This window comes from Lepidochelys olivacea (assembly GCF_965140295.1).
Source record: "Lepidochelys olivacea isolate rLepOli2 genome assembly, chromosome: 20".
NCBI classification, from domain to species: Eukaryota; Metazoa; Chordata; order Testudines; family Cheloniidae; genus Lepidochelys; species Lepidochelys olivacea.
This window is the reverse complement of record NC_140430.1, coordinates 4272058-4291481: the sequence shown is the minus strand read 5'-3', so window position 1 is coordinate 4291481 and position 19424 is coordinate 4272058. Positions and strand designations below refer to the sequence as shown.

Sequence of the window (19424 nt, the reverse complement as noted above, 5' to 3'; positions counted from 1 at the left end):
GAGATACAAGGAATCCTTGCGCTCCAGTGAAGTGAGGCAATGGGAGGGGACCCTATGGGCTTTAATGGACATGTGAACTAATCTGCAGTAGCCTGACCTATGAAGTAGAGAGGTTATATTGTATATTTATTACATTGGGAAGGGAGAGCAGTGGGACCCAAGGATCAGAGACTTAATGGCTAAACTGAAGTGATCTTAAAGGGCAGCAAGAAACCCTGGGTCAGAGAGAGTTGGGGGCTTTGAAGTGCTGGGCAAGCAGATGCTTTGCATAGAGACAGTGGACACAGTCTAGTGAATTCAAAGTGTTAGCACCCTGCTGAAATGAAAACCGAGTATGGCACTGGCTGGAGCAAGGTGTTAGGTATCACCTTGAGTACAGGGTGGACTTGGAACAAGGTCTGGGTATAGGGAGGAGGGGAAAATAGGAACAAATGCAGGCAGAAAAGTCAGGAGTAGAGAACTCCGCTATCGATCCTTCCCCTGCAGGGGAAAGCATGCTGGAGTAATCTGCATGTATATAATAAAACTGACACTCAAAGCTGCCGTGAATAATTCAGTAGGAGCTGTGATCTCAATTACAGTGCATGTCCCAGAGGTACAAAGAGAGAGAGAGCCTCAGGACCATCCATCCCATTCTGTGCCATTCTGAAAGGGGCATGACAGATGGGGGCTTGCATCACTGTAATCAAGTCACGCTTCACATGGTTATTGGTTTTAAAAAGAGGGACCGGGTGGGTGAATGAATCCAACTTGCCGCTTGTTGCTTTCGGATGATCCAGCTTGTTTCAATCAGCCAGCCTGGTGCTTCTGTGTGAATGAGGAATTAGAAAGTGGGCGTGGAACAAGAGAGGTGAGTAACCCCACTCCATGTGATCAGTTCATCCACTCACCACAGCAGCACACTGAATAGCACTACAAATGCATTATTTTCCCAAAGTGCAGACACTTTATTTTCACCTGTAGTTTGTGGTTGAGTTTTACAAATATTGCTGCCAAGCTTACAGAAGTGACTCTAAAAATGGTATGCCGCTGTTCCATATCTTTCCCCCTCAGTGATTTTCAGATAAGTAGGCTGCACCATTTATAAATCAAAATCTTCCAGCTGGAGTTGCAAGCTCAGCCTCATCTCAGAAAATCAAGCTGTGCTGTACCTACTTCCTACATCATCTCCAACAGTAAAGATTCTTGGATCTGAGCTTAGCTGACAATGTATTTGAAAACAAGGAGGGACACAACAGACTCCAGTTCGCTCCTTCACATCTTTATTGGCATTGAAGCAATGGTGAGAACAGAAATTTTGCTTTTGTGAATAAATTAAGCGGATAGGACTCAGGAGATATGCAGGGAGCAGATTTGTGTGGAAGAATTTTTCTAATACTAAACCAATATCAAAGCTCTTTTGGAATCTCTCTCTCTAACACTACCTGCCTGTGTTTCAACTGATGTCCCATCTCAGCAGTGTAGTGGTAACCAGCAAGAAACTCAGAAATCTTAGTTTGAATGAACGATTAAAAATCCCTTCTCCTGCGTTGCAGATGCATACCTGCACCCAACTATGGGATACTGGCCTTCCTTCCTGCATAGCAGTAATTCTTTTAACTGAATACTATGTAGTCCTTGGATAGAATAATCACAGCAAGCCTAGCATGTATCTGTCTCCTGGTTTCATACAGAGCCCTGAAAATATAGCAATAACAGAGGAAAAGCAATGAGACACTGCTGGTCGGTGTGACAGGCCGCAGCCGCAGCACATTACCAAACTGGTGTCAAGGAAGCGGGGCAGGGAAGGGAATGGCACCAGGTTGGCAGGAGAGCTCACAAGAACCCTGCAAGGAGTAGAGGGGAGACAATGGGCTGAGCGTGAGAAAGGGGTAAACCCCACGGAGGGGAAGGACTGATTTTCACTGGGGGAAGGGAGATGAGATGAAATTGAGCGAAGGGGAATGTCGGTGAATATCAGGAATGATATTCCCTTTCTCCCAATCCCAGCCCTGAGCCTTTTCCCCTGCTGGATCCCTCACTCAGAACAGCCTCAAACATCAACCTCCTCTTATCTTTGTCTCCAGTCGTTTCACGGTCATTGAAGACACCAAATTATACCAGCAGTTTTTCACAAGACAACCAGGTCATTCTTATCGGTGAAAGAAGAGAGGAATTGAATAGGTGCATTTGGCTGACCACGGTGTGGCATCACCGTGTGCTTACATAGCTGGTCGGAGTTACAGTCCCTTTCTTGTGCAGCAGTCACACCATTTCTTCTGCATGATGTTTCAAATCACATCCTGGACACCACTCTCTTGGACTAGGACTGTTCCAGACAGATTCTTCTATAGAATAATAAAATAATAATAATAATAATATAATATAATCCAAAAAGATCAGCAGATTCCTTATGAATGAGGACAGGTCAGTTTCTTGGATGAAGAAGTGTGTGTTCCCTGTTGTCTGAAGAATTCAGATCATGTTTTAATTCTATTTTCCATTGATGGTTTTGGTGAAATGCAAGTAATTAGTCTATGATTCTTATACGGGCCTTATCACATTTGTATCTGTGCCTCACAAACATTAATACATTTAACACCTTTCAACTCCCCTGGGATTAAGTTTTATTATCCCCATTTTACAACTGGGGGAAGTGAGGTATGGAGAGAATAAGTGACTTGCCCAAGGTCATACCAAAAGTCTGAACCATCACTTTAGGTTCCAGTCCAGTGCCTTAACCCCAGTGCCAGCCACTCACTGGAATGTCTGTGGTGCTGGTCAGGAGGATTGTCCAGTTGAGAAGAGTTTAATGCATTAATACAGACTTTTCCTGTAATGAATGTGTTGAAAGATTGCCAAACTAAACTGCAAGATCTAGAGCTGAGAGAGCGTCTCCAATGCCTCTTCTAATATTACATCTCAGCTTCCTCTTCCTGCTTCCAGCACTATCCTGCACAAGCTCCTTGTGCATGATATATTCAAGCATATATATTCGTGATGGAGAATATGCAAAAATTCCAGTTATGATCCAAATGTGGCCAGAACATGTTATCATAGGTCTGTGTTTTACCATATCTTACAGAATAGTGGTTATTCATGAGCGATGTAGGTTACCAGACCTAGGGGGGCGGTAAATCTATGTAGATTTGCATATAATGGGAGCAGGAGACTTTCTCTTATTCAGTGTTTTTACAGTGCCCAAAACAATGAGGGCATCAGCCTGATTGGGGGTGTAACGCAAATTTCATTTAATAATTTGTGTCCTAGGTTACCTCGTTTTTCCCTTAAACATGCAAGTAAAGTTTATTCTTATAGTAGATAGTATGATATTTCAATGCATATCAAAAGCAGGTGAAATAGAAGGAAACATTCATAATATACTGTATAGTGCTTACCCCTTCATGGAACCTAAAACATAGATAGTTGTCCTGCAGAAGTTACATATGGGTAATACCCTTGATTCTATGCATGGAGATACTTCCTGAAAGGCTTTGAGAATCTTACATTGTTGTGTATTTTACGTAACTTACTTTTGTGAAATTGTGGCATTATGGGGCTATCCTACATCGCTGTGTGCCCTATATGATTGGATATCTTACAAGATTGTGTGTCTAGCATGGCTGCAAATCAGTTTGAGAGGGAGAGTCCAATGAGACCAAATTAAAGGGGAGAAGAAAAGGTGACATTTTCTTTTCAAGGAATGCCATCGCCATTTTAGACAAGCTGATAACTAAAAGGTGGGGTTTTATGGAAAGTGTACAACCAATAAATTCCATTATACAGTCCTGCTATACTGGCAGGATTATGGTGCCAGGTAGTCTAAGATCCAATGGTGAGTATTTTTATCATGCCAAGAAAATTATTAAGATGCTGCAGACTATAAAAGTCTCTGCACATTTCTCTCACCACCACCCCTTATAACTGTCAGTCTGTATTATTCAGAACATGATTATTTGAGGTTAATATAATAAAAAATCATCAGTTCTAGGAATTGGAAACATGCAGTCTTTCTAATACTTTTAACACGTTATATATTTCATTTTCAAATTTGAAATGTCTTTTGTGACTGGATATACAGAACCCTTTACCTCACAGGGTCATTTTAATCTCTTTGGTAGTTTAGTGGAGTGGCACAAAGGGAGTGAGCCAAAGGCCAGGAACTGGTCCATTGTTTTTAGAACCTCCAGGCGAGACACTCCAACTTACAACGGCTCACTGGTTTACGTTAACTGATTCAGTAAATCAGAGTGAAAAGGTTACACAGGGATTTCCCAGCCCTGGCCACGTTAAGTACCTAGGGAAAGCAGAAGGATTTTATTCATTGCATATTCCTTCCCCCCTTCTCCTGATGCAACTCAGTATGGATTAAGTCCTTATGACTAGTTGATTAAATGGAGAGGGCCACGGTTCCATGCAGTGTATTTTACGGACTTTAGCCACTGAATTACTAAAAGGCCTAATTAGCTCTGGATGGGGCCCTATAATTGTATCTTTAAAAGTAGAAGAAATAAATACATAAATTTACCCTGCAAATCTGAGCTAACTTCAACAGCATGACATTAATTAGCACTCCAGCTTGCTATCTACACTCTGATAGCAGAGTGATTTAAGAGGTGATCAATAAATAAACAAATATTGAACAAAACCGTCCTGGGGCCGGTTTTGTTCAATATCTACATAAATGATCTGGAGGATGGTGTGGATTGCACTCTCAGCAAATTTGCGGATGATACTAAACTGGGAGGAGTGGTAGATACGCTGGAAGGGAGGGATAGGATACAGAAGGACCTAGACAAATTGGAGGATTGGGCCAAAAGAAATCTGATGAGGTTCAATAAGGATAAGTGCAGGGTCCTGCACTTAGGACGGAAGAACCCAATGCACAGCTACAGACTAGGGACCAAATGGCTAGGCAGCAGTTCTGCGGAAAAGGACCTAGGGGTGACAGTGGACGAGAAGCTGGATATGAGTCAGCAGTGTGCCCTTGTTGCCAAGAAGGCCAATGGCATTTTGGGATGTATAAGTAGGGGCATAGCGAGCAGATCGAGGGACGTGATCGTTCCCCTCTATTCGACATTGGTGAGGCCTCATCTGGAGTACTGTGTCCAGTTTTGGGCCCCACACTTCAAGAAGGATGTGGATAAATTGGAGAGAGTCCAGTGAAGGGCAACAAAAATGATTAGGGGACTGGAACACATGAGTTATGAGGAGAGGCTGAGGGAGCTGGGATTGTTTAGCCTGCAGAAGAGAAGAATGAGGGGGGGATTTGATAGCTGCTTTCAACTACCTGAAAGGGGGTTCCAAAGAGGATGGCTCTAGACTGTTCTCAATGGTAGCAGATGACAGAACGAGGAGTAATGGTCTCAAGTTGCAGTGGGGGAGGTTTAGATTGGATATTAGGAAAAACTTTTTCACTAAGAGGGTGGTGAAACACTGGAATGCGTTACCTAGGGAGGTGGTAGAATCTCCTTCCTTAGAGGTTTTTAAGGTCAGGCTTGACAAAGCCCTGGCTGGGATGATTTAACTGGGAATTGGTCCTGCTTCGAGCAGGGGGTTGGACTAGATGACCCTCTGGGGTCCCTTCCAACCCTGATATTCTATGAATAATAATATCTTGGCTTTCTTCATCACAGTGTACTTTACAGACCAAGGGCAAGATTCATTCATTGGCCTCTGGCTACAGAGAGTCTGCTGGAAATGGGGGCTCAATGGTGCAAGCTGCCTGTGAGGATTGGGCTGGAACTGTACAGTGCAGCCTATCAAGTTTGTAGTGCTTGCCAGTAGAGAGAAAGGATGGGAGTAGGCCAGCTTGGAGATGCCCTTATTCAGGGCTTTTCCCAGACAACCTCCAGGGATTTTAATGCTGCCCTTCCTCAGCCAAACCGACCTGAAGAAAGACAATGAGGGTACAGCTATTTGTGATTCACACAGGTGGATCCCTTCTAGCAAGGCTGTTCCTGTGGAGGCAGGGGATGAAGTTTGTACCACCCTGTGCCTGCAAGTCTGAATCTGGCCTTAAATGTGCAGCAATCCTTTCAGCAACTTCTGAGTCAGAGGGAAGTGCATCTACTGAGGCCATGTATACACTACACAATTGTGTTGACCTAACTTATGTCCGCATACAGCCAGCGCAGTTATCAAATCGCTTGTGTGCATGCACACTTGGCTCCTTGTGTCAGCGGTGCACGTCCTCACCAGGAGTTCTTGTATCAATTGTATTGTCAGTGTGGGGCATCGGGGGACAGCTCCTGAAAGCTTGTAACAATTGACATAAGCAATGCAGTGTCTGTACTGATGCTATGTTGATGAGGTGCTTTTACTGGGGCTACATTTACACTACTGCCTATGTTGGCAAAACTTTTGTCTCTTGCAGTGTAAATATTCCACCCCCGGAGCGACATAAGTTACATTGACATAAGTGCTAGTATACACAGTGCTGTGTTGTGACATAGCTTATGCCGCTCGCAGGGATGGTCTTTTTATGCCAACAGGAGAGCTCTCTCCTGTCAGCATAGACCATCTTCACCACACATGCTGCAGCGCTGTACGCGTAGACGTGGTCTTAATTGGCGTAGAGAAGCACTTACATCAGCAGAAGACAAATTTAAGTGAGAACACTTCCACATTTCGATACAAGGTAGTTTATGTCAACCCTGTGTAGTGTAGACCAGGCCTAAGTTACCAATACCACTTTCTGAGACTCTGGAGTTTTCCTTGGAAGTCTCATCCAATGCTACTTAACTTCTGATATCAGACGAGATCATATGGTATGGCTAATGGTGATATCTGACAAGGCCAAGATAGTGTGGTTGCAGGCCATATCTTCTGCCATAGATTTGAGTCTAAGAACTAGGTTTTAGGATGTTGCATTAATAGGAAATATATTTAGAAAGAGAGAGAGAGAGAATGTAGGAAGAAAAGGGAGAGAGATTTCAATGGGGCTTATGCCCCTAAATCCATTCGTTACTTCTGTACATCTCCACGGTGTTGAGCTGTCCTGTTTTTGGTAGATTGACACTGCATCAACATGTAAGAATAATTTGGATGACTCTTTTAACTAACTGTGATGGAGTGTCTACCCCACATAGGACTGGAAGGGGTTAAGATGGCCCGGCAGGCCAACTAACTCCACAGCATGCACCTGGAGGAAGAGCCAGGGAGCAAGGAACTAATTGGAAGCAGGCTCAGCTGGACAGGAACTGTTGAGTCCTGTATAAAGCCAGGTAGCTGGCAACAGAAGGGGGCTTCAGGGAAGTAGGCTGCAGTCACTCCCTGAAAGCAGGAAATTGGGAGGCCTGCGAACTCAGAGAGTGTGAAGCCAGGAACATAGGAGAAGACTCAGGGGAAAGCAACAAGGTAGGACAGGGCAGGCCTTGGCTGCAAAGAAGGATTATTATGTAAAGAGAAGGATCAATTTCCACATGGAATATTATCCACATGGGGATGGCCAACTTTGCTGAAGCAGACCAAGAAGCAGCGTGGGTGGGGAACGTAGATCTCATTTCCTTATGCAGCACTTGCAACATTTAAAATCACACCCTGGGCATCTCTAGGACTTCCCTGGATAGATTCTTCTATAATCCTCCTCTTCCAAAAAGATCAGCAGATTCCTTAAGAATCAGGACAGTCCAGTTTTTTGGATGGAGAAGGCTAAAGGATGTGCCTCATTCATACAATACGGAGATAGGACTCCGTGTCAAAAAGCATATGAGAGGCACTTGGATTTGTTAATGCAGACAGTCACACAGCAAAGCCACAGTGAAGCAATTAAATGTTAAACATTTCAGAAGAACTCCCCTACTTTAAATTTACAATTCATTATAATTGCCATACTTAGGGTGATCCAAATGCATATAAACACATTGCCAGAATCAGGGAGTTCCCCAGACTGGAAGGGAAATGAGGAAGGCAAATGTATTTAAGTGGCTAGCCAGCTCTTCCTCCACAGCCTTTGAGTCAGAAAGTGGTGAGGCAACTCCCTGGCCATTATGACTGAAATCTCATAAGTACAAAGCAGATACCAAGGATCCGTCCAAAAGGTAGGCGAGAGATACTGTGGGCTGAGCATAGGATTGGGACTCGGGAACTCTACATTTCTAATCCTGCCCTGGCACTGTTTTTCCTCAGTGGCCTTGGATAAGCCACTTTTTGCCTCAGTTTAACCATCTGCAAAAGGAGGATAATATTTACCTAACTCACAGGATGTGTTTGTAAATGCAGACAATGTATAGAACTTAATAGGTGCTGTGATACAGCATGGCCAGAGGGCAGCAGGAGAGTGTTAGAAGGGAGCCTTATTCCCTGTAGAGGGAAGAAAATTTGCTATAGTTTAATTAAAGCACCTGAAGCCACTCACCTGATAAAACCCCCCTGCTTCAATCAGACAGGAGGAGTTGAAGCAGAATGGTTTGGTGTTGGAGCAGAGAGCAGTTTGGAGGGAAGCAGAAGAGAGTTTGGAGAAGTGCTACGGTGGGCCAAGAAAACTAAGACCCTAGGTAAAGGGACACCTGGTTTGTGCAGAGGGAGGGCAGGAAGCCCCACAAGCTGAAGGGCAGGAGAGGGAAGTAGCCCAGGGGGTTACCGCTATCCCTAGGGCCCCTGGACTGGGACCTAGAGTAGAGGGCGGGCTTGGATCCCTCCCTCTTCCCTCCCCTCCTCCAGTACACTAGTGGGGCAGTTAATACCCCAGTTCAGAGGCAAGAAACAGTGCCCTGAACCTGCGCCCCCAAGAAGAGAGAGAGCGAGACCCATCATAGTTGTGCTAGCAATTTGCCACAGTGCTAAGGAAGAAGGATTTCGCTGCTGTTTCCAGTCATCTTGCAGGTGAGAAAGGAGCCAGTCCTCATAGAGGTTCATCGACAGAGCAGCAGTAGAAACAAGGATTGCCACATTTACAATCCTGCAGATGGGAACTACAGGACAAAAAACAAAGAATAGGCCATTTTCTTGCCGTCTCATTCCCATGTCCAGTTAATCTCAGCAGAGAATAGCCATGGTTTGAAACCAGAAAAACATCCAGAGTCCTCTTCAGGCTATTCTTGCTACTCAGAGTATATAGATTTATGCGAGGCAGTACTAAATTTTCACCAGCGAAGATCCCAGTTAAATTCCAAGTTAATTATTTGTGTCTTGGAATAATCCTAGATTCTCTCCAAAATGGCAGTTGGAGCAAGAGAAATAAATTATTTGTTTCTTGATGGATTGTACTGTGTGTGGGTACTTAATTCTACAGTATGACACACACACTAGAACTGATGCTGTGTACTAATTGTATAATGATTCTGGAGGTGAATATTGAGTTTAAATCACTGAGGCCAACATGAGCTTGTTGCCTCCTGGGCAGAACCCCAGTAATAATCATATCAAAACTCATAATCAGTTTCTAATCCCAAAGTTAAAACTCTGCATATGGCCCCAAAAGAATTAGTTTAATGCCTTCTTTCCCAACATATGCCCCTACCGACCAATATAAAATGGGCTTCTTTCAGTTTTCTACTTTTTCTACATATTTCTACACACCCAGGACCAGTCAATATAGCACAATATGTTCTGGAATTCCAGCAAGTTCCTTCCAATTTCTTAGGGCTGGGCCATTTTGACATAGGTTCTGATATAAATCTACTATGATAGAAATATAACAAGCACATAATGAAAAGCCATTAAACTCCCAGTAATAGTTTCTGTATCAGCACAAAGGATTATTTGTATGATCTCCGTGCTAGTTGCAATTTTGAGACACCAGAAAAAGTTGTGATTTCTGTAGATAGTAACTCAGAATTATCAATGAAGCTCATTCAGGCTCAAGGTATAATTGGAAGTGTAATGGTATTTTTCCATTTTGACCTGCGCAATGAGCTGTAAGTCCATAGCATTTAGCAATCTGCTACAACTCCATAACATCTGCCTATGGGGGAAAGCTATTGCTCAACGCCCAGGAATGCATAGCCAATGTGACAGCAATAGGAAATAACCTCAGAGATTATAGTGGGGGCCACGAAGGGGCAACGAATTCAAAACACAGACTGAATGTAAACAACATCTTAAGTGTGCAGAATTCCTGCTTTGAGAGGTCTCCGAATAGTGAGACCTCCGATCGTTACATAAGTAAATAAGATGATTGTTTAAAGATTTTTTCCAGATTCTTCCCCCCCCCCGAACAATGAAAGATAATATTATTTCAAGTCAGTTGCTAATGGCCAACAGTAAAAATGCAGTTAATTGAGAGCTTTCTGCAGAGATTACTGCTCAGTGTTCATTTTGTGTTTGTGTGTGTATGCCTGGACAGATGTGGGAGTTTCTGTGTGTGTGAAGTGTCTTACTTTATATTTTTGAGTGTAGGGTGACCATAATGGGCGAGTGAGTGTGTCCAGTTTTGTGTCAGAGGATGGGTTCTGATGCGCTGACCTGATAGTCACCCAATAATGAAATCTGCACCAGACAGGTTTTTGGGTTTTTTTTAAAGAAAAAATCAAAGGGGAAGAGAGGGAAATATTTTCCGAATAGCAGCACTGAGTGTGTCTTTCAGAATGGAAACAAGTGATATAAAGTGGTGACGTCTCATTTAGATTCTTCTTTCTTTCAGCACATATTCTCTGGGCCAAACTGAGGGTGAATCTAAACTGGTCTGACTAACACGTAACTCTGACTCACACCCATTTACCAGCATGCAACTCTTCCCAACGCCTTCCACAATTAGTGGGCCAAACTAAGAGGTAGAGTGAATGTCTGGGGCCTTGCTATTGCACAGACTACTTCTCCTTTAATGATCCAACACAACAGCTGTGGCTGTAGCTAATGAATCTCAGAATAAAGTTCTTGGGAGTCAAGTGTTTTCAGTGGCAGGCTCTCAGCTGAAATTCTCTACTGCTGGAGACCATGATGAGCCAGAATCTTACCACTTTGAGGAGACTTTGCAAGATGCATTCCTTTGCACAGGCCTTTCTCATTAACGGTGTATTTGGAATGCTCAGCAGCATCTTTCCTGGAGACAAAATGAAAACAAACTAGTGAAAGAAGCTGGATCAGTGATGGAGGGGCAAAGATCATGGTGGAAATTGATGCCTTTTTATCTGTGTATATGGCATCTGGAGAATATGGTGATGGGTTTATTAAAAATCCAGTTGATAGAATCCATACATTCCTTAGTTCCATTGCTAAACCCTATCCTTACAGAAAAGGGGTAAAAGAGATAGAGGCCCTGATTCTCTGCTATGTCCAAACTGTGCTCTCTGCCGCTTCCCCTCCCCCTTCCCGAACAACCCTCCTCCTCCCCTTTTGTGCCAAGTGGGAAGGTGTAGGAGGTGGCTATAAGAATGGGAATCTCTGGCCAGTTTGAGGCCATTTTTTACTGCATAAAAGTGCAAAGTGGCTTTAGTGGACTATATATTCCAACTCTTTAATTTCTACTTTGAATTAAAGCAGCCGTTATAATCTGAGAGAATGATTCCCCAGACTGTGACACAAAGTAGTCCTTTAGATTCTTGTAAATGGGATCTGTTGGGGAGGGATGACATGTTTTTCCAGATCTGATGGCTTCTTAAAGCTCATCACTTATTCTACTGATACTCGCAGAGAGATGACACCAATCAGATTCAGGATTCTACAACATCTTTTGCTTTTTCCACCAGTGTGAAGGTGATTGCAACGTCCAGTGTGGACAGACAGGGAATTTGTAAATTTTCACTTGAATATGCAAAAGAGGCCTTTGACCACAAAGAGTTCATGACATATGTTGGTTGCCAAAACCCCTGAGTTCTGCCATGACTCGCAAGTTATCCACAGAGGACAGTTGGCCATACCTCTGAAATACAAGCCAGAAAGTTTTGAATGGCTTGTTAGTGAGAATGTGGCAGGCAAAAGGAGAGAGCAAGAAAGGTTGCCCAACCCTCTATTCATCTTTAGCCATTTTTATTCACAGGAGACAATGGCTTTCCATGGGAGCTGTGGCTCCCAGTGACCCTATCCACCCATCTGGAGAGGAACAAGGCAGCAGGCTATGCACCTCTGCTAATTCCCCATGCAGTAGTTTGCACTGAGCATGCATGTGTCTGTTACACTCTTAGAAAGCATTCAGTATTTTGGAACTCTAGCCCTGTAAGTCTAACAATAAACTTCTCTCTTATGTGGGATTGTCAGACAAATTACAGAATCAAGAATGCAGACTGCCGCATCCCTCGGTTTACTGATACATGCAGAAAAGTGGTTTGAATGCAGTGTGGCATCCAATAATACTTATCAACCATCAGTAGCTTTGTCGTACTAAGGGTTCATCTCAAGCACACTTTTGCTCAAAGTGCTGTCAGTCGTAGCAATGGGCTAAAACCAGTGGAGGGAAAGATTTTCAAAATACAATGTGTAAATCTGCTCACTTTCAATGGTATTAGAATCTAGGTGTCTAAGGCCATTTCTACACTACAAAATTATGTTGACCTAACTTACGTCGGCATCCAGCCACCACAGTTATTAACTTGCTTGTGCGTGGGCACAAGTTGGCCCCTTTTGCTGGCAGTGCGCGTACTCAGCAGGAGTGCTTGTATCATTTGTAATGTCAGTGCAGGGCATTGTGGGATGGCTCTTGAATACCAGTAACAGTCGATGTAAGCAATGCAGCGTCTACAGTGACACTGCATCGACCTAATTACATCGACCGTGACTCTACGCCACTCAGGGAGGTGGTGTTACTAAATCGGTGTAGAGAGGCACTTACATCGGCAGGAGCCAAATTTAAGTGAAGACGCTTCCACAGGCAGGTTGATGCAAGGCCACTTACATAGACCAGGCCTAAGAGAGGTCGATACCAATTTTATGGGGAAGCCTGGTGCGTCAAGTCGTTATATTGTTCTCTAACATCTGGATGTAGCTGAACAATGAAGGTGAAAGGAAAAGAAATCAGGGAGTTCTATACTTCATGCTTTTTTACTGTTAGTGTATTTTCATTGGTTTCTGCCTTTTAACTTTCTGAATAGGGCTAGTAGGTTTTGCTTTGTGGCATCAGCTAGTCTCAGAGTGTGGGTGGCTGTCTGACATCTCAGCTTGACCTGGTTGTAAGAAGAATGCTCTCCACGCCTATTTGGTAACGGGCCCTTTTCACGCCAAGCCAGCAACGGGTAATACATTGTCTGTGTGTTTTTATTTTAATGGAAGCTGTTGAAAACTCCAAGAGAAACTTTGCTGCCCTCCCTTTCACGTTGGGAAAATGAGGACAGCTGGTAACACAAACAGTTTGTTACCAAATTAGCAAATACTGACAAGACCAGTTAAAGACATTCAACTGTGCAAAAGACCAGTATTCCTTCCCTGGGTCTGTTCCTTCCTTGGGTATTTGATAAAAGAGGGTGTCGTTTGTTTAAATATAGGATTGGTTCAGAACATGTGTTCCTTTTAAAAAAGGTCAATTTCTAGGGCATTTCTCTCTTTAGTTTTATTATGTGCTCTAACAGATATTGATTGAAAAGACATTCCTTCTGTGTCTATGTCTAATTAGGGTTAAGTCAATGAAAATAAGCAACAGCTACCGTTATTCTTATGTGGCTTCCACATGAGACTTTGAGCTCATATCAGCACAGGACACTCAATTGCTGGTCACGTGTTCCAAATGTTCAGTGACACTGGATGTGATGAATGAGATCAAAACAAGGAACTCCCCCCACTTGTTTCTGTTCATATCTATTCTGCCTGCCCTGGGCTAGAGATAAAACTGGAACTCATCACTTCGGGACAGTCTGCGTTGTGAAACCACCTCTTCAATAGCAGGCACCCCTGTGTGAGCTTGGGCAAATCGTTTCTTCTTTCTGTAGTTTTTCCCGTCTGCAAAATGAAGGTGGTGAACCTGCTTCCCTGATGGATCATGGGGATTACATTCATTTATACCTGTAAACAGTGACACAAGGCCTGGAGGAACGACAGCAAGCTGCATGTGTGAGGACAGAGGGATGCTGTAGGGCTAGAGATGCAAAACCCCAGTGGATGTTACTGGGCCTGAGGCATGCTGCCCTCCTTGGGCCTTTTCTCCTTGACTTTTCTATTGTCTCCTCACTTTCACTCCCTCCTGCTCTGTGCTCAATTATTCCAGTGCATGCCAAGTAGGTGTGACGCTCATATTCCTAGCAGGTTGCCAAAGTGGCCCATCTTCTGGGGCAAAGTTTGGGTGCATCTGAACTGCAGCACAGAGCTCCAAACGGGAGCTCTCGGGGCTCAGGATCTCCTCTTCAAACTCTGGCTGTCATCCTGGGTATTTGGATGTGGTGTGACTGGTCTCCAGAACAGGATCAATACAAACCAAAATCTGCACTGGAGCCTTCCTCCTTCCCATGTGGCTGGCTGCCTGCCTGGCTGCTTGTGAGAGCAGCTGTCTCCAGGGCACAGCTCTGGCTCCTTAGACTCTGCAAAGCGAGAGGCAGCAGCTGTACTTTTCAGGAATAGCTGCAGCATTCTCCTGGCAGAACAGTTCTGACTGATTCCGTGTCCCAGGCTTTGAAGTGCTGAAGCTGTCGGTGTTTCCTTTCCCAATCCTGCGGGAACTGTCACAAAACCCTTATGGAAGAGTGTGGTGAGAGGAGGCTGTGTGCAGCTGTTAGCCACTGCAACCTGAACTAGGGACCAGATTGCTCCAGTGATGCAAAGCATCCATAAACCCAATAAACCAGCATAAAGTAGCCCTAACATATCGATGAATCTGGCCCTACATGTCTAGTGACTCATATGATGAGGGCTAGGCTCCACTCCTTTCACTTGTAAACTACTTGGAATCATTGTCTTGATTGCTAAATTAACTTCCTTTATAGGAATTCAAGATCCCAGTGCTGCTGGAAATATAAAATGCAAAGTCACCCCTCCTGTCTGGCTCTTTTTTCAAACCCAAATTCCTTCTGTGGCTGTGATACCTTTTGTGGAACTGACACCGACATCCCCAATCTCTCCTCCAGAATCAATAACGAGCTCATTGGTACCAATCAACACAAAGTCAGGGCTGTGAGGAGCTAGTCCATGTGAAAAGTATCAGCATCAGACCCAAGAAAGGGCCCTGTGAAGGTACATTTCTCTAATTTCCATCCCAGCCTCCTTGACAGGGAAGCCATTCTCCTGGCAGTCTGGTTGCATAACAATGACGCTGGATTTGAAGGCCACACAAACAAATGAGTCCTTTGGTGAACCCACCTCACAGTGGGAAAATTCAGACCAGCTGCTTCTTTCTTCCCCCGCCGCCCTCCCCACCCTCGCGTAGCGCACACAACTGCTCCATCGCCAAGATCTTTATCCCAACTCATGGAATCAAAACAAAAGGCAGAGTCCAAATTGCTTAATGACCTCTCCTGAATATGGGCTCAAATCTTTATCTCTGAATCCTAAGGGAAGTGGGCCCTTCTCCTCCCAGCCTCCATGATTCAGTGCGATTTTTCTGGGGACAGATAGTAAAGGAAGTGGCCTCAAATGGCCCCTTGTGGTTTCAAAAGACTGAGAAGGTTTTTAAAATGTAATTATTCTATAGAGTAAATCCAAAATATAGAGGGCTCCGTCAGAACAGAGAGATTAACCAGATTGACTGTGATTCTCATACCAATGTCATATATATGAAACCTATTAGAATAGCTCCTGCCACCTGAAAGTGTGAAATGGAAAATGCTGTTCACAGGCCGGGTTACCATGGACAGACTTTGTGCAATACCCTTCCCTCCTGCCCCCGACACCGCCTGCTATTCCAGTTGTGGGACACTCCTTAAATGCAAATCTACCATTGAACCTAAATCCTAATCTGCAGACACCCCACTAATCCAGTCTCTGAACCCTCCTGAGCAAAGTCTGGTTGTGTCAAATCATATTTTTATTGTGCAGCAATGGGATAAAGAGGGGACTCAGTGAAGTCACTTAATGTGTGACCTGATAATCTATATTCAAATTAAGACAAACAAAGATAAAAGGCTCACCAATTCTCTTCCTCAAATAGCCCCAGTTTGCACAGCACAAGCCAGGAACAGGCCAGGTGAGAGGAGGGTTGTTACTTTTGTATGACCCCCGAAAATTCTGCATTCTCATTAAAAGGACTTTTACACTCTGGTTACTGAACTCCCTATGTGCCCATCATTAGTCTACTTGAGGAAGAATATCTGAGGCAGAAGGTGACCCTAACATTACTGATCACTTTATTGCCTTAAAGGTGGATCTTGCCACATCCGCAGGGTTAGAAACAGTTTCCCAATGCTGTTTCCCTAGTCATTGATTAAACTGCATATTTATTCAGTTCTGAATTATACTAGGGAAACAATAGTTGCTACACTCATGTCACTTGGAAAGAGGGCCGGGGGGAAAAAGCCTATAGCAGCTAAGAAAAATACTGAGATTTTCTTCTCATTAAAAATAGTCTAGTCACTCCCAAGTGCTTGAGTTCACAACAGAGGAAAAACAGGGAGCATCTTTAGTTTTGATAGCCTGGTGTTTGGTTGAAGGGAGTGTAGATTTATAACAATAATACTTTGCCTTTTCATGCAAGGATCTCTATGCATTCTCTAAATAGCAGTTAAGGAAGACTCACAACCTCCTAGAAGATAGGTAATTGTTGTTCTCTCAATTTTACAGATGGGGAAACTGAGGCATAGATGATGACTTGCTTAAATCCAAACAGCAGGTCAGTGATTGAGCCAGGATTAGGATTTAGGAATCCTGCCTACCAGACTTCGCCTCTAAGTGTAAACCCATGGTAATTGCCAGCTGGGACTAGAAACTTGAGTGCAAACTTCCAGTCCTCTGCTCTAAGTGCTTTCATTTTGTAGTCCATGCTGAGGTTGTAAGGGCAGGCTGGAAGCCCCATGTTCCCAGACAAATGCAATCCTAAACCCTAGGACTGGGAGACTTTTTAAAGAACAGAATCTAAACTGTAATTTGCAGACCTGCATTACCAACCCCAATGCTGGGGACCTGTATGGTGCAACAGATAGCATGGCAAGAATCACATGTGAAATACAGGGTCCATTGTGGGAACGGGATTCTCTGCCCTAAAAACTCCCCCACTCTCCTCTGATCTGTGATGGTTTCAGTGACTGGTAAACTACAATCTTGCCTCACTTCCAAGGTTTTTGATTACAGTGTGTGGGTGTTTTTTTAACAGCAGATTTCAGTGCCAATAACAATAGTTTTGTGCTGATTAAAGGGGCAGTTTGCCACTTAGAATTTGTGGTGTGCTTGCCCAGTTGCTGGGCTCACCACACTGCTCACTCTTGCCTCAGTCTCTCTCCCTAACGCTAGCTCTAGAGAATGACTGGGGAGATTTGCCCCAACAAGACTGACTTCAGGCAACCTTAAGTCTCAAAGCTCTGCTCTATCTGCTTCAGCCCTGGGACTTGCTGGAGATTTCCTACCCTGAGTTAAGCCAAGCTCTGGGACAGGAAGCCAGAAAAATCTAACTGGCAAGCATTTGAGTAAGGCTGTCCCCTGGGTCCAAGCACCTGCAGTGGATTGGGTAACCAGAATCAGCAGTCAGGCCAGAGACCAGCTGCACTCTGCGATCTACAGCTGTGACCAAGTAAGGCACTGGGAATGACTTGAGGAGAGGAGATTGGATAGAGTGGATGAGATGGCTCGTGACCTAGCAGCAGACCTGTTGTCACTTCAGAGTCATCAGTGCTTGAATCAGGTCACTGCCTAAGAGTAAAAGATACCCAAAGCAACTGGAGCTTTGAGAGGAGGCATTGCCCAGATACTCCACTGATGGGCTCACTAGAAACACAAAGCTAGATCAGAGTCCTTTACAATTTCCTTTTTCAAATGTTACTTTGTTTTGTTTCTCTCTTCTATTTAGCTGCCTTGGTGGGATGATCTATCAATGACATCTGCCCTGTGATGAGTTGGAGCTGTCATCCAGTGCATTTCATGTGTCCGTACCACACGGTTTGTCTGAACATTAGGTTGTCAGCCCTTTGGGCCAGGGGACATATTTTATATGCAGATTGTGTGCACAGGATCAAGCACTGGCTCACTGATTATCAGTTACTGGTTAAGCATGGACAGCATCATGCTTGGCTCTGTGCAAAACACAAACACAGCAAAAATCCCTACCCCAAAGAGCTTGCAATCTAAAAGACAAACACAGAGAAAGCAGGTGGCACTGGACAGCCCAGAAAAAGGAATAAATTAGAATAGTTGTTTTCTTATTTATTATTCATTCATTTAGCTAATAATGCTTCCCCCATGGGGTAATGGGTGCTGGTCAGTAGCTGAAATCAATCCTGAACCGGTGACATCAGTTTGGGGAGATCAGAGCCACCATTTAAGCCCCAGCTGTACTCAGCCCATGAGAGGAAGTTGCTGCTGCTCTTCCAGGTCAGGGTCTTAGAGCATTGGCAGGGTTGTGAGGGGAAATGCAGGCTCCACAATCATTCTACTGAGCGGAAAGCTTAGAGTATCCTCACTGGCATTGAAACTCACCGTCCAGCCCTGATCCGTGCAGTGGTGACATGATAGCAGAAGGGAGGCCCACCAACCAGGCAGGCTTGGCAAAGGTAGGGACGAGCAACTCAGCTGGAGAAGCTGGAAGTGCGATCAGCCTGTTTTGCTTTGCTGAGGTAACCCGTAAACACAGTGCTTGGTGAAACCCTATCTGCTCCTGTCGTTTCCCTATTTAGGAGAATACACTGGCGTTTGCTGCTAAATTAACTCCTGACTCCTGGGGTATGATGTCACATGACCTTTATGGTATAAGGTTATCATACATTCCAGAGATGTATCCAATGGGAAGACAGGAATCTGATGTCATTTCTGCCTCCCTTTCCTATTTATTTCTGTTTGCCCTTATCTCTAAATAACAGTCAAGCTATAATTTCCCATTTGACATTCTATTGTAGAGGAAAAGTTTCAGATCTGTTTCCTTCCCTACTTCTCTCTCCTCATATCTTATTATTATTTGTTATTTGTATTAAAGTAGCAACTAATTAAGATTGGAGCCCCCTATTCTACACATACGTTGTAAAAGACAGTTACTGTTCTGAAAAGCTTCAGCCTAAATAGACAAGTGAAATAACTGTGAGGTCTTAAAACACTTCAATTGGAAGGTTTAAAGGAGATTATCGATAGGGCCCACCGACAAGAAAAGGAGATTCTAAACCTGACCTGGGGAAATTGGAGAGATCACTATAAAGGATGGGCGTTAGCTCACAAATACCTAGTTGTGTGAAAAGGCAGAGAAGGGGTTCAGCCAGGGACCTTTTTATAGATACCCAGCCTGCCATAATCACAGTTGTTTCTATCTATATCTATCAGAGAACTAGAGTGTTACATGACATGTGACCTCTTTGTTTAGCATCAGCAGAGTCAAGGCACACACCCTCCTGTAATATGTTATGTGTATGGTAGTATAGGTCAGGCATACAAAGAAGAATAGTACTATACAGCATGTACCTTGCTAACTTACAATGAGCCAATGTTTAGACTTTGCAAATCTGCTGAGTAGAAAG

General features: G+C 44.0%; 1 long non-coding RNA gene across 1 annotated transcript; it reads right to left on the bottom strand.

Annotated features, from left to right (window-relative positions):
• Positions 1-1057: 1057 nt before the first annotated feature.
• LOC311510422 lies at positions 1058-18506 on the bottom strand. Its single transcript, XR_014709089.1, has 3 exons — positions 18400-18506; positions 10878-10963; positions 1058-2327 (listed from the first exon to the last, which is right to left on the bottom strand). It is a non-coding gene; the product is annotated as an uncharacterized lncRNA (long non-coding RNA).
• Positions 18507-19424: the final 918 nt, after the last annotated feature.